The sequence below is a fragment of the Phascolarctos cinereus genome, unplaced genomic scaffold, assembly GCF_003287225.1.
Source record: "Phascolarctos cinereus isolate Bilbo 61053 unplaced genomic scaffold, phaCin_HiC Scaffold_1;HRSCAF=81, whole genome shotgun sequence".
In the NCBI taxonomy this organism is placed as follows: domain Eukaryota; kingdom Metazoa; phylum Chordata; class Mammalia; order Diprotodontia; family Phascolarctidae; genus Phascolarctos; species Phascolarctos cinereus.
In genome coordinates, this window is record NW_027555514.1 from 90,544,178 (window position 1) to 90,565,063 (window position 20,886).

Here is a 20,886-nt window from a genome sequence, read left to right on the forward strand (position 1 = left end):
TTTAATAGCTGTAAAATGTTATATAAATGCAGATTATCATTATCGAGATGGTGATGGTGATGATGATTTGGCCCTTGCTGAGACTTTCTGCATGTACTAAGTCCCAAGTAGCTATAGTATAGCACAACGTCCTAACACGAATGTCTTAGTTATTCACATGGCCAACCTCTATAGATACCCACTGAGAGAGAAACTTAAATTTCCTGTCATTTCTTGAGGAAAAAAAATAGGTCGAGGGCACCATCAGCAAAATGTTTCTTTTTCTTCTCTTTCTTTTTTGAAATGGCCTTTTTGGCTTCAATATCAGGAAATTCATCACATAGTTTAAGTTAACTACCACAGTTGACTGGCCCCAGGAAGCTTTTGGCCTATGTATGTCTTTCAAGAATAACAGACACAGCCTAGGTTATTGTCCCCAGTCCAGAGCAAGTAGCAGTGGTGCTCTGGAGGCTAAAATGTAAGCTCCCTATGAGAAGAGATTGTTTCACATTCTTTGTATCTTTATCCCCAGTGACAGGTGCTTAATAAATATTTGTTAATTGATTGAGTGCTGCTTGGATTTGCTTCTCTAGACCCCAAGAACCAGTCCTTTTCCAACCATACCATACTGTGGTCAAGCTAAGGAAATGCATAGCCATTGGATTCAGCTACTGGTATTTGGTCCCTCAGCCCAAAGCCCTATCTTTGAGTCATGCCAAGACCTTTACTTCATCTGCAGTTTGCTCTCCCCCCTACTTGTCTTGGTCCTTTGCCAACGGTCTCTCCACTGCTTAGTGTTTGCTGATCTTGTGGCAGTGGCCAAACAAAAAAATGACTTTCCTCCCTGAGATTTGTATATATCTCCATCCCTCATTCTGCCTATTCTTTCCCTTCCTTGGAATTAGGGAAGCGAGAGAGAGAGCATTCTGTGTCTGCATGATTAAAAATTACCAGCCTCTGCATTTCTCACTGAACATTTTCTTCCCACTCTTCAGAAAACCAGGATTTTTTCAGCACAGGATTTCAGAAAGACTGACCACTAGCCATTTTGGGGGTCCCTTCCTCTGAGGCTAGTTCTTTCTCAGGAGTCCCTGTTTGATCCACGTTTATGACTTACAGCTTCTTTCTCTCAGCCCTCTTAAAGCTTATCCTTTACCTTGACATCAGGGAGTGGGAGCTGCCCACCCATCTTGGAGCCCTTTTTGCAGGTTTCCTGCGGTTTGGTGAGGGTCCATGGGGAAATCTCTGCTTCCCCATTTCAGAAGGGCTCCATTTTAGGGTTTGATTGTGCTCCACTGAGACACCCCCACCTCACCATGCATTTCCCAGGGGACCTTAAGTTAATCACAGGAGGGGCAAGGTTTCCCAATGTGATCCCTCAGGCTCAAGCTCTTTGGATTTATTTACCAACAGGAGGAACTGCAGCAGGACTAGGTTTGTGGCAGCCAACCGTCGCTATAGCAACTCTTCAGTTGCATCAGTCTCTCTTCTAAAAATAGATCACCTTCATCCCTGGGATAGATAATCAGGGAAAATCAAAGGATCTCTGTTTGGGGAAAAGATTGTCGAGGCGCTGACAACTTCCAAGGAGAGCTCTCTTGCGGTTTTGATTTCCCATAACACCTGACATGCATATAACGTTTTAAAAGGTTGCAAAGGGCTTTGCATTTGTTATCTCACTTGATTCCCCCACCAACTCTGTAAGGTTGGTTTTATAGGTATAATCACCCCTGTTTTACAGAGGAAGCTAAGGCCCAGCAGTAAAAATAATTTGCCTGTGGTCACATAGCTAATACGTGTAGGAGGTAGCATTTGAACCCAGGCCTCTCCTAACTTCAGGTCCAACGTACCTTCCATTACACCATGCCGATTCCTACACTCCTTTTTAGCCCGCTAACAGACAAATTCAAAAGCACCAAGGGGGAGATGAAGTGGTAAATTCAGCTATGGAAATGTCGTGGCCAGGCTCAAGTTCCGTGGCTCTCTTGGAGTCTCAGTTCAGCTCCTCCAGCCTTTGTCACTCCTCCTCAAGGAGGGCCTACATCCCGAGACAGTATGGTGCTTAATTGCACCTAGAAAGGTCATATTCTGCCTTTTGTTTTACTGAAATCTTGAGTCCTCAGTGATACCATCAGCTTCTCCAGGTCAGGCAGATAGTATACCTTTCTTTCACTTTCCGTGTGTGTGTGTGTGTGTGTGTGTGTGTGTGTGTGTGTGTGTGTGTGTGTGTGTGTGTGTGTGTGTATGTTTTCCACACTGAGTCTCTCTCTCTCTCTCTCTCTCTCTCTCTCTCTCTCTCTCACACACACACACACACACACACACACACACACACACATATGCACACGCAGTTACCTGGTTGATTGAATCAACAAAAGGAGTCAAGTTGATAGGAATGGCAATTGTTAAGTGTCCAGAGGCTGTTGATTGAACTTAGATTGAAAGGAGATAAAGATCTTTAGATAAAAACAAAATGGTTCTTTTGCCAGGTCCAGGGAATTTCCAGAGTCTGTCACTAAAATACCACTGGGGGTGGAGGAGATATGAAGGGGAGGAATAGGTGTCTCGTGTGTCAGGCCACTGGCTTTTCATGCGGTGCTGGAAAATCTCTGCAGGTGACCGACTTCCCTGTTCTCATCTGATTTTTATTTATTCATCATGTACTGAACATTCACTCTGGATAGCACTGGCCTGATTGCTCAGTATACACCACAGACCCTTCTCACCCATGTAGTCGAGGAGACAAGATGTACTTGCATGTTTATGTAGAGGCAGAATGGCAACTTCAGAAAGGTCAGAGGAAAGAAAGCTAGGCAAGACCGAATGGCCAGAGAGATTTCTAAATGGAAGATTTGTTCAAGAGGGACAGGAAGCTCTCTGATAATTCAGCTTCGAATCCTGATGAAGAATAAAAGGGAGTTGTGTCTAAAAAAAACCAGTGTGACTGCATGGGATGTCTTTTTATGAGCTCAGGTTTATTTTGTGCAAGGTACACTAGAGCCTGCAGCTTTATATGGGGCTCACCACATTCCTGGGAGGGCTGGGGAAAAGGTGGGGCATGAGGAAGGACCTCATGCAATTATAGTGGCAACAAGATGCAGACATGCAGCCTGGGGTTATATCTGAATTGCCTCAACGTCACAGATCCTGCCCATAAAACCTGCCCCCTAACTCCCCCTGTCCCTCCTCACTGAGGGGGTAACAGATGTAGCTCCAGCACACTAGACATCAGAGGGAGGGAATCACAGACAGAGAGCTATTCCCATATAAGGGAAATTCTCTTGGAGACCCAGACAGTGAATGTCGCTGCACCCTAGAAGGCCCTAGAAGCTTACGTGGGTCTGATTCTGTCTCTGCTGATAGCCAAATATATTCTAAAGCAGCAGGGTTGTGACCAGTCTAATTATCTACCAGCGACAGTCACTGTCCTTCCTTCTCCTTATACTCCCCTGCTAAATGCTTTTCCCACACGCCGGTCCTGGTGGCATAATTACTGCCTGCATAATCCTGCTAGCAGCAATGATGTCCCTCCTCCTTAACTGTCTCAGCGAAATGCCTCTCGTGATCTTCTGCCCATCTTGCTGTCACTTACGGTATAGTGTGTGTGTGTGTGGGGGGAGATTGGTTTAAATAGCAATCCTAGATCACCATCAATCAATCGATCAATCAGTAAGTATTTCTTAAGTGCCTTCTAGGTGCCAGGCAATGTTCCAGGAGCTGGAGATAAAAATGCAAAGAATAAAACTGTTTTCAAGGACCTCACCTTCTAATGGGGGATATGACAAGGCCATGTATAATATAAGCAGCATGAATATAAAGTGAGTAAATGCACATACATACAAAGCAGTGAAATAGGAAGTAGTGTGGGAGGGAAAGTGCTGACCACTGGAGGAATTAGGATAGGCTTTATGCAGAAAATGATGCCTGACTTAGAGCTTGAAAAGTGTGCATAGTCAAAACGGCTGCATTGGCCATGTCCAAAAATCCATGCCTCATTCTACACAGTGAGTCCATCCATCTATCACCTCTCTGTCAGGGTGTGGGTAACATGCATCATTATCAGTCCTCTGGAATCATGATTAATCTGTGCATTGATAGAGTTCTTCAGTCTCCCAAAGTTTATCTTCACAGCGTGGTGTTGTAAATTGTGTAAATTGTTCTCCAGCGTCCATTCTTGAACTTCATTTGAAAGGGAAAGAGACTTCATAGGACAGAGATAAGGAAGAAGTATCTTCCGTGATTGGGGTGCAGTCACTGCAAAAGTTTAGTCAGTCAAGACAACAAGCATCTGTTAAGTGCCTACTATATGCTAGGTGTCGAAATGGATAGAATGCTGGGACTGGAGTCAGGAAGACTCATCTTCCTGAGTTCAAATACAACTTCAGGCACTATCTGGGTGACCCTAGGCAAGTCACTTAACTCCGTTTGCCTCAATTCTCTCATGTGTAAAATGAGCTGGAGAAGGAAATGGCAAACCACTCCAGTATCTTCGCCAAGAAAACCCCAGATGGGGTCACAAAGAGTCAGACATGACTGAAAAAATGACTGAACAACATAATCTAGGTGCTGTGCTAAGGAGTTGAGATGCAAAGAAAGGCAAAAACAGTCCATGTCCTCAAGGAGCTCACAATATAATGGGAGATGGGGTGTCATGTATGGGGGGGGGAAGAAATCACCAGTTTGTTTGGATTGCAGAGTGTGAGAGGGAAAGTGATGTTCAGTGGTACTGGAAGGATAGGTTGTGAAGGATTTTAAAAGCTAAATGGGGTTGGGGAGGAGGCAGCTAGGTGACACAGTGGATACAGCACCAGCCCTGTAGTCAGGAGGACCTGAGTTCAAATACGGCCTCAGACACATAACACTCACTAGTGTTATCACTCTGGGCAAGTCATTTAATCCTAATTGCCTCACAAAAAAAAAAAAAAAGCTTTGATCCTAGAGGCAATAGGAAGCCGATTGTGTAGGAAAGTCACATGGTCCTATTAGCAATTAAAGAAAATGACTTTGGCAGTATTGGATGGATGGATGGGTTATAATGAGGAGAGCCCTTGAGAAAGGAAGACCAATTAGGAGACTGTTGTAATAATCTCAGTGAAAGGTGATAAAAAGCCTGAGCTAAGGTGGTAGGTGTATGAGTGGAGAGAAAGGGTTGGGTGCGAGAGATGTCGTGAAAGTAGAAATTGTATGCTATGGCAATGACTGGCTACGTGAGGTGAGGGACAATAGAGAGTTAAGAATACTGTTGAGGTCATGAACCTAAGAGATGGGAGGATGGTGGCACCTTTGATAGAAATAGGGAGTTTGGAAGAAGAGAGAGTGTGAAGGTAATGAGTTTAATTTGGGGGCATTTAGTGTTTGAGATGTTTCTAGGATATCCAGTTTGAAATGTCCAGTAGGTAATTGGTGATGAGGGATTGAAGCTTATGGGAGAGACTGAGGCTAAATACAAATCTGGGTTATCTGCATAGAGATGACAATTAAATCCGTGAGAGCCGATGAAGTTACCAACAAGAAAGTGTAGGGAGTAGAGGGCCTAGGCCAGAAACTTAGGGAGCGCCCGTGTGGCAGCGTGGATGAGGACCCAGCAAAGGCGACTGACACAGGTACTTAGTCAGAAGGAGACCCAGCAGGAGCGAGTGTCACAAACAAGTCAGAGGAGAGATTGTACGGAAGAGGAAAGAATGGTCAGCCGTGTCAAATGGAGCAGAGAGGCAGAGAGGGGCTGAGAAAAGAGCCTCAGGTTCGGTAATGGCGAAAGCACTGGTCACTTTGGATAGAGCAGTTTCAGCTGAGTGAAGAGGTTGTAAACCAGAATGCAGAGGCTGAGAAGTGAGTGAGAAGAGAGAAGTGGAGACCGTGAGCATGGACAGCTTTTTCAAGGTGTTTGAAAAGGAGGAGAAATAATGTCTTAAGGAGATGATAGATCTAGGGGAAATTTTTCTAAAGATAGGGAAACATGGGCATGTTAGAAGGCGACGGAGTAGGAACCATTGGATAGGGAGAGGTTGGAGACAGAAGAGAATGACGAGATGAATCTGTCAGAGAAGACAGAGAAGATAGAATCGGGCGCACGTGTGGATGTGTTGACGTTGGCAAGGAGAATGATCGCCTCTTCTTCAGAGACCATGGAAAAGAAGTAGAGAGTAAAAGATGATGCCACAGAGTTTTTGAAAGGGAGAAGAGGGAGCTAAAAATGGACTCAGTTTTCTCAGTAAAGTAAATCAAGGTCATCAGCAGAAAGAGGAGAGGTGTAAGAGGCTTGAGAAAGGAAGAGAAGGTTTGTAATAACTTGGGGTGGGTTTGTGAACTAGGGAATAAATTAGGAATAAAAGGACTGATAATGGCAGTGAGGGCCTAGTTGAGGGTGGATAATGTGAATTTGTAAGGTACCTAGTCAGTGAGGTAATGAGTCTTCCTCCAGCCCCATTCAAGACGGGGTGGTTTGTGAGAAATAATCCAATGTTAAAGGTTCAGCAACAGGTGAGTGGCTTTAGAACAAAGGGGTAAGAAATTTGAGAGCAGATGACAGCATAGGTTGAAATTGGAGAGGAAGGAAAGTAAAGTCCCAACTGAAATGATGGCCTGAGAAAGTCTCGAGGAGTGCAAACAAAAGGTTTAGAAAGGGTGAGGCATAGGGAGAGGTGAAATAATAGGAAGTTATGATCAGATAAGGAAGTGTCAAAAGTTCTAGTTAGTAAACTAGAACACTTGTGGTAATGGTGAAATCTGCTGTGTGACCATCCCTATATGTAGTTAAGGTGGATTGAAGGAAGAGGTCATGAGATTTAAAGAAGATGAGGAATTGAGCTACTGAATCATCTCTCTAGAAATGTAGTAATAAAGGAGGCTTCATGGAGGAAGGTCCTTGAAGGGTGAGAAAATTTGAATAGAAGGAAGAGAAGGAGGCAAAGGCTCAAGAGACAGAAGTATAAGTGGTAGGCTAAAGCAGAGTGGTAAGATTTAGGTTTGGAAATAGGTAAGAGACAGATTGTGAAATCTACAGGAATTTAATTGATTTACTGTTGGCTCATCTATCCTCTTTGGGAATACAGCTATGTCCATCAAATACGCTGGCCCTGTCCACCAAGGGCTGCTTCTCTATTCCCTTCTTTGATGTCACAGGGCATCTCTCTAGCCATTTGTCATGATGAGGGAAGTTATCAAGCTCAAGGATAGGCCAGGAGCTAGAGGACCCCAAGGACCCACCACCTTAACTTACATTTAGACAGAATGGGCACCCACCCATCTGTTATGCATTGAAGTTCTTTGGAAATGGCTGTGAGACAAATAAATTGGAGTTTGGAGGCTAGTAGAGTAGTGGTCTGGAATCCAGAGCTGCTTGAGGAAGACACAGCTTTTTGGGGCACTGAAGTTTGGGAGGCCCTAGACAGCCAGGATGGGAAGGGTCAACTGGACCGAACCAGCCTCTAACATGTGGAGGGCCAGAGCCAAACAGCAGGCCAGAGACAGAAAAGTCAGGAATGAAACAGAAGTTTAATTTCAAAGTGAGGGAAACAGCTTGCAAACAAGGAGGGGGATCTAGACACATATGCTGGGGCCCCACCCCAATCAATGGGGGGACCCGGTGGGAAGTCAGTACTTACACCAACGGCTAACGCTACAGTCCCGACAATGAGCAGTAACAGCAACATTGAGGCAAGTTTGATTCCTAGCAAGGCTTTATGACCGGAACTTGCAGGAGCTCAGACAACATCTGGTGCTGGTCAAAGCAATACAATAATTATGTGATTTTGTCAGAGGGTGAGATCATCCAGAGGGTGAGTGCAAAGGATTGTTGTTATGCCAAACTCAGGGCACAACTTACTTGCTAGGCCTTAGCCCTGGAAAACAGGATGTCTCTTAATGTCTTGACAGAAATATGAGGTTACTGGGCTCCTAGAGAGAAGAGGGGAGCATCACAGATAGAAGAGAAGTACTATACAAAAAGAAAAATAAAAGCCCCCCCATCCAGAAAAAAACCAAAAACAAACATAAAACAAAAATAGAATCTGCTTCACAGATTTGCCTGCCTCCAGGAAATACTTCCAAAGTTTGCATTGATTTTTCCATTCTCCTAGGATTCCATAGTTTGTACTCTTCATCTCCATGCCACATCAGACTCTTAGTTGCCTTCTCCCCACAGAATTTGTCCTTTTTCTCTTGCCTCTCAGAAAAACGGTGGGGTATCTACCCATTGGAGTATTTACAAACAGCAGGTCAGACTGGGTTCCCTGACTTATTTATGGACAATCACATTCCTGGCCCTGCCAGGGTGGATTAGGAAGGGCTCTACAGTGGAAGGAGGAAAGCGGGCAGGGCAGGGGGGAAAAGGGATGCTATGAATAGCTCACTATCACTGAAGGAGAGGAATGAAGGAGTCTGAGGACAAGAATGGTCTTCTTGTAACCATTTAGGAGCAGGAAAGGTTGAGCTAAGTGGGGGAGTAGGTCAGATAGGGGAGCCATTTGAAAGAAGGAGATTTTTTTAATGAGAAAAGTAAAGAGTGCCATTTAATCAAAACTTCTTCGGCTTGTCCCTATCTAATCAGTTTCCATGAGTGTCAGCAGCACATCCATAATAAGCAACGGCTGGTGTAAACTGAATTCGGTGTTGACCTGTTGGCTGATGGCAGGAAGGCCGCACAGCATATTCTCACGTTCCCTTGCCATTACAAGCCCCTTTGGAGAGCACCAGAGCTCATGTTTTGGTTGGATGTTCTCCCCATGGCCCTACTGCTGCTTCGGTGGAATAAATAATATAGAAAATCAATCCCAATGACAGAACTGACTTAGCCAAAGATCACCAGTGTAGTGTGATTTTAGGTATCCAAGATCTCCACACCAGATCTCCCCCTGCTACCTAAAATCCCTTTAATTGGGTACAAACCTATATTCTGTGCAGGCTTGATATGCTAGTGTCCATGAGAGAGGGCCCAGGGACTTGTTTCCATACTAAGATCATAGGATTATAGGATTCCTAGCCAGAAAAGCTTTCAGAGATCATCTGGTTCAACTCCCTCATTTTACAGATGAAGAAATTGAGGCCAAGGAGGTACAGTGACTTGCCCACGGGTGGTAGACATAGGTAGCAGAGTTAGGATTAAGTTGAGTTTTAATTAATGAATTAAAAATTTTCTCCATGTCTACTGACTCCAAATTCAGTGTTCTGAGGTCCTGAGAGAAGTTTTGAAAGGGGGAAAGTGAGAAAGTTCAGGACACTGAGAACGTGTAGGGAGGGGTGAAAGAAAGGGGTGGAAAAGAAGGGAAGCTGATAGTGCTGAAGACAGACTTTAGAGGGTCCCCTGCCCTTGGGCTTCATACGCCACTGTTATAGCATTGGTCATAGCATTGGAAGGAAGTGCTTAGAGGCCATAGAGACCAACCCCCTCATTTTACAGATGAGGAAACTGAGGCTGAAAAAAGTTGAAGTGACTTGCCCTGAGTCACATACCTAGCAAGACTTGATTGTTATCTTTCCACTATCTGGCTCCTACCTTTTTATAAGGAAGGTTATAAGGACAGATAAAGGAATCAGCAAATCCAACAACCAGGGAAGATGTTTTTAGTGCTTACTGGGTGTTTAACTCTTTGTTAGAGGGATTTGTACTTAATGAAGAGCTGTACAAAAGTCCTAAGGCTATAAAACTTAAAGTTGTTGACATGTTAACTCTAAACAGTAGAAGGCAGTATTGCATGCTAAATTGTGTAGTCCAGATGGTAACTGGCTATCAGAGGAAGGGACCGGTGAGGGCTATAATAGGCTTGTAGAACTAGAGCTTGAAGGGTCCTTAAAGGTCATCTCTTGCAACCCCCTCATTTTACAGATGTGGAAATTGAAGCTTAAGAGGTGGAAAGAGTGCCCATGGTCACACAGGTTACTAAGTGTCCCAGGTGGGATTCAAACCCAGATACTCTTACTCCACTTAATTAGGGAAGGCTTCCTGGAGGAGGTGAGGCTTGAATTAGGATTTAGATGGACAGAGGGGAGAATAGGACATTACTGCAGGATGATAACAAAACACACATATAATGGGAGGTGCAGAAGTGGAACGGTATGGTGTGTTTGTAAGTCAGTAAGGATATTGGCTCATAGAAATATAGATGTTTTCATTGGAAAGTAGTTTGAAATAAGGATAAATGGGTAGGAGTATGCCTCATTAATACATATGCATGTGATTTGGAGGTAAAAGAAAAGTGTCATAAAAAGCAATGTATCATTCAGTTTTAACTGTAAATCTTCAGTCCCCCAAAAATTCAATTACTCAGGTGATAAACTTAAGCAAAACAATTATATGGGACTGTGTTAGGGATTGTTGTTGTTGTTATTCAGTTGTATCCATTTCTTTGTTGACCCTATTTGGGGTTTTGGCATAGATACTGGAGTGGTTTGCCATTTCCTTCTCCAGCCCATTTTAGAGATGAGAAATTGAGGCAAACAGGGTTAAGTGACTTGTCCAGGGTCACACAGCTAGCAAGTACCTAAGTGCATATTTGAACTGCATTATTTGTTCTGACTCCAGGCCTGGCCTCTATCCACTGTACCACCTAGCTGCCCTTGGTGGATAAGAACATAAAAATTCACTTAATAAGTTCAGTTTCATAGGTCTTAAAAATCTCTTCCCTATTCCATCTTCTCCTTCTTACCCCCAATACAAAAAACCACTCATTGTCCCTAGACAGAGAATGGAGTTAGTGGTTTAATTAAACAGACAATCATGATATTTTGCTGTCTTTCCTTGGGGAGAAAGGCATATTACTCAGTGCTCATGAGTGTAATGTCCCAGAACAAAGGAAAGTCTCAGAATAAAGTGACTGAATGGTTGCATTCAGCTGGGCCACCCTGCCAAATAAACTTGTTAGTTTCTGTCATTGACCCCATCTTTGGTTCAGTGACTTCCCCTGGGCTTGGTACACTAGAGCGTCTTGGTGTATCCTTAGTAGAAGTAAGTCTAGAAGGACGGAATGCTCATCCAGCATTCCTTAGAATATTTTCCTTAGAAGAAGCTACAGTAACCAGATTCCATTTTCCAAGTTTGCATTTTTCCAGCCACTGAATCTCAAAAACGATTATTGCTTTTTATATGCATGCATTACACATACACCTATATTGGTTCTGTGAACTACAGCCCTTATTTACAGCACTCCTATCTTTGTAACTTCTACTAATGTACAAAATTATGTTGAACTCCATTAATATCTCATTGGTTATGACCAGTTAGCATATATAATCAAGTAAGTGGCTGCTGTTTTCTTTCAAGACGGCAGAATGAATCACAAGTACAACTTAAAGAAAATCTTGATCACTTTATTCAACATCCAACCAACATTTATTGAGCATTTACCACATGGCATTGTGTTAGGTGCCAAATGAGATGCAACTGTACGGAATGTGGGCCCTGCCTTCTGGGAGCCTAAACCACCTGGTAAGGGAGATTAGAATGGCACATAAATACCTACAATATAAGTCACTTTGTGTCATAGTAATGGTGTCATAGACCACTGGTCTTGAAATTAGGAATCCCATCTCCTGTACATGCTAGCTCATAACCATGGACAAGTCACTTTGCCTGTTTCCTCACCTGTACAACTGGTATAATATTTAAACTTGAAAAAAAATCATACTTAATTCAAACCAAACAGGATTGTTGTAAGGAAAGTGTTTTGTAAACCTTAAAAGTGGTATGTGTATGTATGTATGTGTATATGCGTATGTATATGTATGTGTTTGTATAAATTATTACAAGAAATGTAAAATCAGTCAACTCCTTAGAGAGTCATCATGGAAACCAAGATATGGTAGAATGAGAGGAGTAATGTATAAGGCTGGGAAGGTAAGAAGGGGCCATTTTGGGAAGATCTTTAAATACCAGATACATTTTATAGTTGATCCTAGAATAGGGAGCTGCTAGAGCTAATTAAGTAGGAAGAGTGACATGGTCAGACCTCTGCTTAGGACAGTGACTTTGGCAGCAGTGTGAAGAATGGATTGGAGCGAGGAGAGACTGGAGGCAGGACAGCCAACCAGCCATCTATTGCAATAGTACAAGGATGAGGTGATGAGAGCCTCAATGAGGGTAGTATGGACAGAAAGAAGAGAATTTATACAAGAGATGTTGTAGAGATAGGACCTGCTAGATTTGGCAACTGATTAGATATGTGGGATGCATGAGAATGAGGAGTTAAGGATGATACCAGTGTACGCAACTTGGTGATTGGAAGGATGGCAATGCCCTTGAGAAGAATAGAGTATTTGGGATGAGCAGTGAGTGTCTGAAGGAAGATAATGAGCTCTTTTTCAGAACATGTTGAGTGTGAGATGTCTGTGGAACATCCAGTTTGAAGTGTCCAGTAGGCAGTTCACACCATCTTCGTACACTATGTTCCCATGAACTACTTATATGCTATTTTATTTCCCACAATGAAGCCTCTCTGGGAAGTTATGCTTGAGGAGATATTTCTGCTAAATAGGGAGTTTATTATGATATTCAGATCTGTAAACACACAATTTATCACGGAGACAGAGTGCCTGTACTCTTACATAAAGAGATAAGACTTTACACATCTCACCCCTCTACTTGATAAAAGATAACCATGGTCTGGGATATATGAGTAACTTGGGGGTAACATAATTCCCATGATAGACAGCTGGGAATATAATTGCCATTTTAATCCCAACCTGTTTATACAGCAGGCTGCCTGACTCAAAACAAAGAAAAACACTCATTGTGGTAGATGGTAATTTGCTCTATTTACCTAAAACATAGGTCTTTGGTTCTAGAGTTTTGCTAAAATACCAGAACCTTGAAGGTCGGAGGTCACCTTTGGGTCCCACTTACTCCGAAAAAACTTGGTACATTGTGAAACTTTTTTCAGAAAAGAGGAAATGCAGTTCATCAAGGAGACAGAGGTGGGATGTGCCTGTTTACAGGTAGGCCATTCCCTGAGGGACTGGAGACATATTCCCTTTTCTCTTGGCACGTGATTAATGAATATCCTCATTTGATTATGTCTTCCTCATTTTTTTCTGACCCCTCTTGTGCATTCTTGTGCTTTGCTCTCAAACTTCTCGATTCCGCTTACCAAGTTCAGTGTACTGGAAGCATCCTGGATATGTTGATCACAAATACTGCAGGAATAAAAATTCCCATCCACACAAGACTCTCTGACTGTCTAAACTTGGTTTTTTTTTAATTTTGTCATTAAAATTTAGTTTACTTTAATTAATTGATTAGGTTTTAAATTTGAATAACACAAATGTTTTCATTTTTAAATTAATTTTTAAAATTAATTAAAACATTAACTCAGTGCACATAACATCTTATTAATTATTCTTTTGGTCTTTACATTTTCTTGTTTGACTATGCATTTCTTTATTTGTGTATAGAGTTTCTTTTTCTTTTTTTCTTAAATGTGGGCTTCATTATTACCAATAAAAGGTGACAGAAGAGACACAAATACCTACCAGCCATTATGCCTACTTTTTCATCTACATAAATTTATTTTATTTTGATTTTTTTTTATTCTGAAGTTAAACACTCCCTGAAAGAACATTACATTACATTCAGCAGAATATAAAGAAGAGGATTTTGTATGAAACCATAAACCTCTCTTTCATATTGCTTGATTTTTTAAAAAAGTATATAATAAATTCTATGCCTTTCTTCAAAATTGCCTTGTGTGTTTACTTCTTTCTAAACTTCCTTCTTTTCTCTTGTGTACATTAAAAAAAAGTTTCTATAGCTGTCTTTTTTTTTTTTTGCATTACTGTTACTAAGTACTGAGGATACAGAGGAAAAAAAAACCAGTCCCAGCCCTCAAGGGGCCTACCTTTTAAAAGATAGAATGAAATATGAACAAATAGCTATATGCAAGATAAACACAGAGCAGATACAAGGCCTTCTGCAGAATGTGGCATTAAGCCGGGGACTCTGGGAGTTATAGGTGAAGTTGAAGAGCATTCCAGCCACAAGGGATTCCCAGCCCTTCCCCAGCTACTGGACAATCAGTTTATTTCTGTTTCTTTGCAATTACAAATATTATGCTGCACTGAACATCTTTGAAGTTCATTGATGGTAGTTAATTATTTTATTTTTTATAATCCTCTTAAGGTATAATTCTAATAACGGGTCAAAGGTCATGAGTATTTTTTTTTTGGTAACTCTAAATGTGTAGTGCCAAATTTCATCCCCAAAAGACTCCTCCAGTTTGTAATTCCACCAGTAATATATGAGTTCACCTGTTTTTTTCCCCCACAACTCTGTAAGCACTGAGTTTTTGTTGCTTCTAATTTTTTTTTGGTGCCAATTCAATGAGTATAAAGTGGTACAAAGTCACTTTAATTTGCATTTCTTGGATTATTAGTGAATTTCAAACTCTTTTAAAGTGTTTGTTATATCTAAATCCTTTTCTGCAAATTCATACCCTTTGACCATTTATCCAACTGGTATGGGTGTTACTCTTAAATATTTATATAAGTTCCTGTTAAATTTTCAAAGATAAATTTTTATGTTATAATTGCTGAAAATATTTCCCGTAGTCTCTTATATTTATTTTTGTCTTCTCCAGCTTGTTTTTATTTTTGAGTCATGCTCCTTAAAAGCAAGTCTTCCAAAACAGCTGTGTACTGTAGTGAAGGGTGACAAGGTTCTGACTCAAGTGTTGTCACATTGAGGGGAATGAAGAAGGTCGTTGTGAATCATAATATCACATTTATATATCACTTTATGGTTTACAAAGCATTTTCCTCATAATAACTCTATAAGTTAGGTTGTACAAGTATTTTTATTATTTCTATTTTCCAGATTTAAAAAAAAAAGGCTCAGGAAGGTTCAGTGTTGATAATAGTTATACAGCATGCTTTTTCTGCTAACTTGTCCTAAATCTTGGTGCCTGGAATTTTTGTTATTTAGTCATTTTTCAGTTGTGTCTGACTCTTCATTATAGCATTTGGGGTTTTCTTGGCAAAGATGCTAGAATGCCATTTCCTTTTCCAGATCATTTTTTACAGATGAAGAAATGGAGGCAAACAAGGTGACGTGACTTGCCTATAGGGTCACACAGCTAGGAAGTGTCTGAGGCTTGATTTGAACCCAGGAAGATGAGTCTTCCTGACTCTAGGTCTGGTGCTCTATATATCGCACTACCTAGCTGCCCCTGGAATACCTCTACGATAAAATAGTGTGAAATAGCTTGAGAAAATATTCATTTATCAACCATTTAAGATTTTACTATGTCCAAACACTGTAGGGGAGTTTCAGAATCTCTGCATTCATAAAGCCTTCATTCTTTTAAGAATATGAGTCACAGTCAATAAAGTCAATAAACATTTAATTAGTATTATAGGGACAACCCCTACTTTAGTGCAATGGTTTGTAAAGTAGGGCCTAGGGATCAACAGTGGCTAGTGTAAGGTCCCCAGATATTCCTGTAGGCCTGCTCTGTACAAAATAAAAGTGTATGGGACAACAGTGTTTATATTTCTATTTCTGGCAAGAATTGATCCCTTTCTTATTACAGTTCACAACAGCTAGACATTGCCTCACCCACTCTCAGCAAAGACAGTGTCAGAGGCCCCATTCACATGAGTGAAATCATCGGTGTTGTGGCAGGCCCCAGTTTTCTGGGAGCCTTGAAAGTTGGACCAGGGTCAATGTGGTTGGTGCAGGGAAGAGAGCCCTGTACCTGGGCATGAATGTTGGCTCTGCCAGTTACCATTTTTATGGCCATGGGGAAGTCACTTAACTTCTCATCTTCAGTTTCCTCATTCATAAAATGAAGGGCTAGACCTCAAAAGTCCTTTCTGACTCCCAATTTATGATCCTTTTTCAGACAGTTTGGATTAAAGGCCCTGAACATCCCACTAACCACACCCCTTGTCATAAAGCAGAAATCTCACCTTTATCTCTAAGTCATTTTTTTCCCACACCATGAGTTCCATCTAGGCAAGAGCAGCTTAGAACCTGAAACTTTGATAGAAACAATCAGAGAAAGCCCTTAAGCCACCTAATACCAAAGACAGTCAGTCAGTCAGTCAGTCAGCTAGCATTTATTAAACACTTACTAACTGCCAGGAATGCTAAGCACTTCATTGAGTCATTTTCAGCAGTGTCCAATTCTTCCTGACCCCATTTGGGGTTTTCTTGGTAAGGATATTAGAGTGGTTTGCCATTTTCTTCTCCAGCCCATTTTGCATATGAGGAAACTGAGGCAAACAGGGTCAAGTGATTTGCCCAGGGTCAAACTGCTAGTAAGTGTCTGAGGCCAGATTTGAACTCAGGAAAGTGAGTCTTCCTGCCTCCAAGCCCTGCATCCTATCTCCTACATTACCTAGCTGCCCCATGCTAAGCACAAGGAAGAAACAAAAACCAACCCAAAAAAGGCTAAGAAAGGCAAAAAGTATCTGCTGTCAAGGAGTTCTTAGTTCAGGGGTGGAGGACCTTCAGCCTCGAGGCCACAAGTGGCCCTCTAGGTCAAGAGTGGCCGTTCCCCACCCCTGTGCCTAGTCTAATGGGGGAGACAATATGCCAATAACTAAGTATAAACAAGCTAAATTCAGGATTAGTTGGAGATAATTAATAGAGGGGAGACATTAGCATTAAGAGGGATCAGAGGGGGCTTCTTGAAGAAGGTGGGATCACAGCTGAGACTTGAAGGAAGTCAGGAGGCAGAGAAAATGATTAGACACACATACACACACACACTCTCTCTCTCTCTCTCTCTCTCTGTCTCTCTCTCTCTCTCTCTCTCTCTCTCTCTCTCTCTCTCTCTCACTCTCTTCCACAAGACAAAGTCACCACCCTTCAGTGGTGTCCAGCGTAAGTACTGGAGCCACTAGTCCATGCATGAGGATCCCTGAGGGCTGCCCATTGACTTTTAAAAGGTAACATTATCTATGTTTTAGCATATCTTTATTGGTTTTGTTAAACATTTTCCATTTACATCTGATTCGGGCTGTACTCTAGAGGGCTGTGGACCTGAGGGCAGAGTGCTGCTCTGGCAAATTCACATGGGAAGAGAGGATAAACTAATGACGGAACAAAGTAGCTAAATACTCAAGGAGGAAGAGATTTGTCATTTGTATTTACTTACATAATTCTCTGAACCCTCCTCCCCCATTTTGGCAAATATTTTATTATTAAGATGGTATTTGACGAGATCAACCCGTAGAGGAAAGGCAGATGCTGCAAAGCCCTGTTTATATAACACCAAAACAACCAGTCATTTTTGTCATGTCTTTGTTATAAGTAGGGGTAAAGGCAGATCAGCTAAACCATTGCAGGAAAGAAAAAAGAATTTAGCTTTGGCTAAATTCTAAAAAGATTTTAAATTCCAAAATCTAAAAATTCTAAATTCTAGAAAGAATTTAGCTTCGGCACATCCAGGGCCAGGCAACGTCCAAGAGGCAATTGGTAATGTGGCCCTAAATGGGAAACTAGGTGGCGGTAGTGTCTAGAGCGCCAGGCCTGGAGTCAGGAAGACCTGAGTTCAAATGTGATCTCAGACACTTACTGGCTGGGTGACCCTGGGCAAGTCACTTCACTATTTGCCTCAGTTGCCTCATGTGTAAAATTATCTGGAGAAGGAAATGGCAAACCACTCTAGTATCTTTGCCAAGAAAACCCCAGTGGTGGTCAGAAGAGTCGAACGCAATTGAGAAATGACTGAAGAGCAACAAAAATTGTGGGTCTGAAGCTCAAGGGTGTTACTGGGGCAGGATAGAAAGATCTGTGAGTCATCTGCATAGAGATAATAGTTAAAATCATGGGAGCTGATGAGGTTACCAATACAAAAGTATAGAAAGAGAAGAGGACTGAAGACAGAACCTTGGCAAACACCCACATTCAGGGGGCATGCTGTGGATAATGAGCCAGCAGAAGGCACTGAGGAGTGGTCAGATAGGTAGGAGGAAAACCAAGAAAGACCAGAGTCCCAAAAACCCAGAGAGAAGAAGAACAACTGGTCAGTAGTGTCAGATGGAGCAGATAGATGGAGAACGGGAGACTGAGAAATGACCATCACAAAGCTAATGAGAATTAGAACCAGGAGTCAAAATGTAGGTTTCCTGATTCTAAGCCTTAGTCCACAGCTTGTCTCTCCCAAGAGATTTATGTACTCCTTAAGGCAAGGGCTATTTCTTATAATACATACATTTATGTGTATACATACATACATGTTATATATGTACATGTGTTATATGTGTATGTGAATATGTATACCACCCTCAGCATTTAGCATAACATTAGGCACACGGTGCTCAGTGAGTATTTGTTAAAAGGATGTTTTGTGCTTGGGTAGCTATTTCAGAAGGAGGCAGTTAGAGATGCTTACATAAGAACCCACGACTGGTTATATTGGGCCAGATCCTGGGTCCATTCAGGCCAACTTCATGTCTTTACCTTTGGCACCAAGGGATTTTTTTGGGAGAGAAGACAAAGATGGTACTCTCTGCAGGGTGACCTCAGAAGTTTAGTAGTGACCCAAAATATTGACAAGCTTCCCCTTAATTAATGATGAATCTCTCATCCATGAATTTATCAAAAGTTGTATCAACAGATCCATGTACAAGGCACTGGACTTGGAGCTATGGGGAAAATGGCAATATAAGAAGTGAGGTTTGTAATCTTACCAGGGAAATAAGACATATATAAATAAAATTATAATTAGCAACAAAGCTCCAAGTGTTGTAAACAGTGCTGTAGATTACTGATGAGAGATAGAGATATCACTTTCTGTAGGCTAAGGTGGCTGAAGAAACCTTTACAGTTGAGATGTTATTCAGGCTTCTTCTGGAAGATGAGAGAAGAGGAGGGATAGCATTCCAAGCGAGGGGCACGGCATGAGCAAAGGCGTGGAGGAGAAAAGGCACATGAGGCAATATACTATTGTGGCTCATAGATTAAGAACGTCAGAGGCCTTACAGCCTAACCTCTAATTTTTCAGATGAGGAAATTGATCCATGGAAATTAAATGATTTGCCAAAGGTCACGCAGGAAGTAAATGTAAGGAAGGTGGTGCTAGAACTAAAGTCAGGAAACCAGCATTTGAAGCCTGCCTCAGACAGATACTTATGAGCTGTGTGAATATAGGCTAGTCAGCCTTTCAGAGTTTCTGGAAAGGGGGAATAATAATACTTTCACTACGTAATTAATGAAGATGTTGTGAGGAAAAAGACTTGCAACCTGTAAATGAGTTATTACGGGAAAAGGAACACATATTTGGGGATTAGTGAAGCCACAGTGGTCGGCGTTTCAGAAGGGTGAGGGGAGGGAGAGAGAGAGACAGAGGGAAAGGGCGCCTGGAAAGCTTAGTTGGAGTCAGACTGTGAGGAGCCTGAATACCAAGTAAACAAGTTTGTACTTTAGTCCGAATGGCTCTACCACAACCTGGGTTTGATTCCTAGTCAAGAAATACTCATTTCGTTACAAGACTAGAAGCTAAATAAAGGCAGAAACCAGGGACTGTTATTCAACTGTGACACAGCCCCAGTCCACCAGGCCCCAGGGCCTATCTAGCATAGTGCTCTAAATATTCAATTAAAAAGTTGTTTGTCAGATTGAGCTGAATGGAACCATATTGGCAGTGGGGAATTATTGAAAGCTTTCCCAAATGTATGAAGGCCAGTGTTTCAGGAGGATTAACTTGGCAGAGGTGTGTAGGATGGGGCAGAGATCGGGAGGCTGGTTGAAGGCTAGAATAATATAGTAATAAAAGATGTACCTTGACTTCTAGAGAGCTCTGCCTTCCTGATGTCATCACTGCAGGCTCTCTGAAGCATTGTCCCAGCACTAGGAAGTGGCACACTTAGTAGGTAAGAAGGGCCAGAGAGCTGTGTCCAGGAGAATTACGAGGCCTGCAGACCCCATGACTTGGCTGCAGCCAAATCTGTATCCTGGCATTAGACAAACACACCTGGCCAGGGACCAACCTCCATCAAAGCCCTAGAGGTCAGATCTGGGGACCTGGCCTTTCCACTGGGGCAGGTGGTATTGAGCAGCAGGACTGGGAACTCTATCTACACCTCTCCCTCCCTCCCATGAGTTGCTGAATTCCTTTCTACAGCTGTCCATCTGTCCAGGGCTCTCAGCCATGGAGGACTTCATTGTGAGGTGTCAATTGGGAAGGACAGAGGCTCTAATATGGTCACAATGTCGGGGGGAGGGGGTGAGTTGGAGATTTGCTACCATGATGTTATTCTCCTTGACAGAGTACCTATGCCCCTGGCTCTGTATGGATGCCATTAAGAACAGGGCTCTTTGTGTTTTTGTTCTATAGGATACCTTTGAGTTCCGTCCAGGAGCAGATAGCAGATAGTGAAAGAATGTTAGCATTGTCAAAGGCATACTTGTATTTAAAAATCATCAGGCTAGAAGGGACTTTACATATCATTTGGCCAACATCCCCTCATTTTAAAGATTAAAAAATTGAGGCACTGAGATAAAGTCATAAAGCAACCTGGAGACTGAAGCTGGAAGCAGAACTCAAGACCAGCACACCTTTCATCACTTCGCTATTGAGATTTTTCCCCTTAGCTCTGGTCCCTCGTAAACCACTCACCATTCTCCATCTCCTGACTCTGTGCCTGGAATGCATTCCTCCCTTGACCTCCCAGAATCTCCCGGTTCACCCTTCCAGACTCAGCTCAAGTGCCATGTTCTACATGAGGTCTTTCTCAATCCTCTCAGCTGCTAATCTAATTGCCTTGTACTTAATTACTCTGTATTAGTATGTATTCTCTTTATATGTATTATATATATATATACTTATTTATGTACTTATCATCCCTATTAAAATGCAAGCTCTTGAATCAGGATTGTTTCATTCACTGTATTTGAATCCTTGGGGCCGCAGTGGATAAAGTGCAGGGCCTGAAGTCAGGAAGACTCTTTGTGAGTTCAGATCCAGCCTCAGA

At 42.1% G+C, this 20,886-nt stretch overlaps 1 protein-coding gene and 1 long non-coding RNA gene across 5 annotated transcripts in view; one reads left to right on the forward strand and one right to left on the reverse strand.

Moving 5' to 3' along the window:
• The window catches only part of LOC110223907 (uncharacterized), a 30,853-nt gene extending 11,081 nt beyond the window's left edge, over positions 1–19,772 (reverse strand). Inside the window, exon 1 of the long non-coding RNA XR_002328826.2 lies at positions 19,695–19,772. This is a non-coding gene — a long non-coding RNA (uncharacterized LOC110223907). The remainder of the gene's footprint in view (positions 1–19,694) is intronic.
• Positions 1–20,886, forward strand: part of PRKAG2 (protein kinase AMP-activated non-catalytic subunit gamma 2) — a 461,370-nt gene that overhangs the window by 260,209 nt on the left and 180,275 nt on the right. The window lies entirely within an intron of this gene.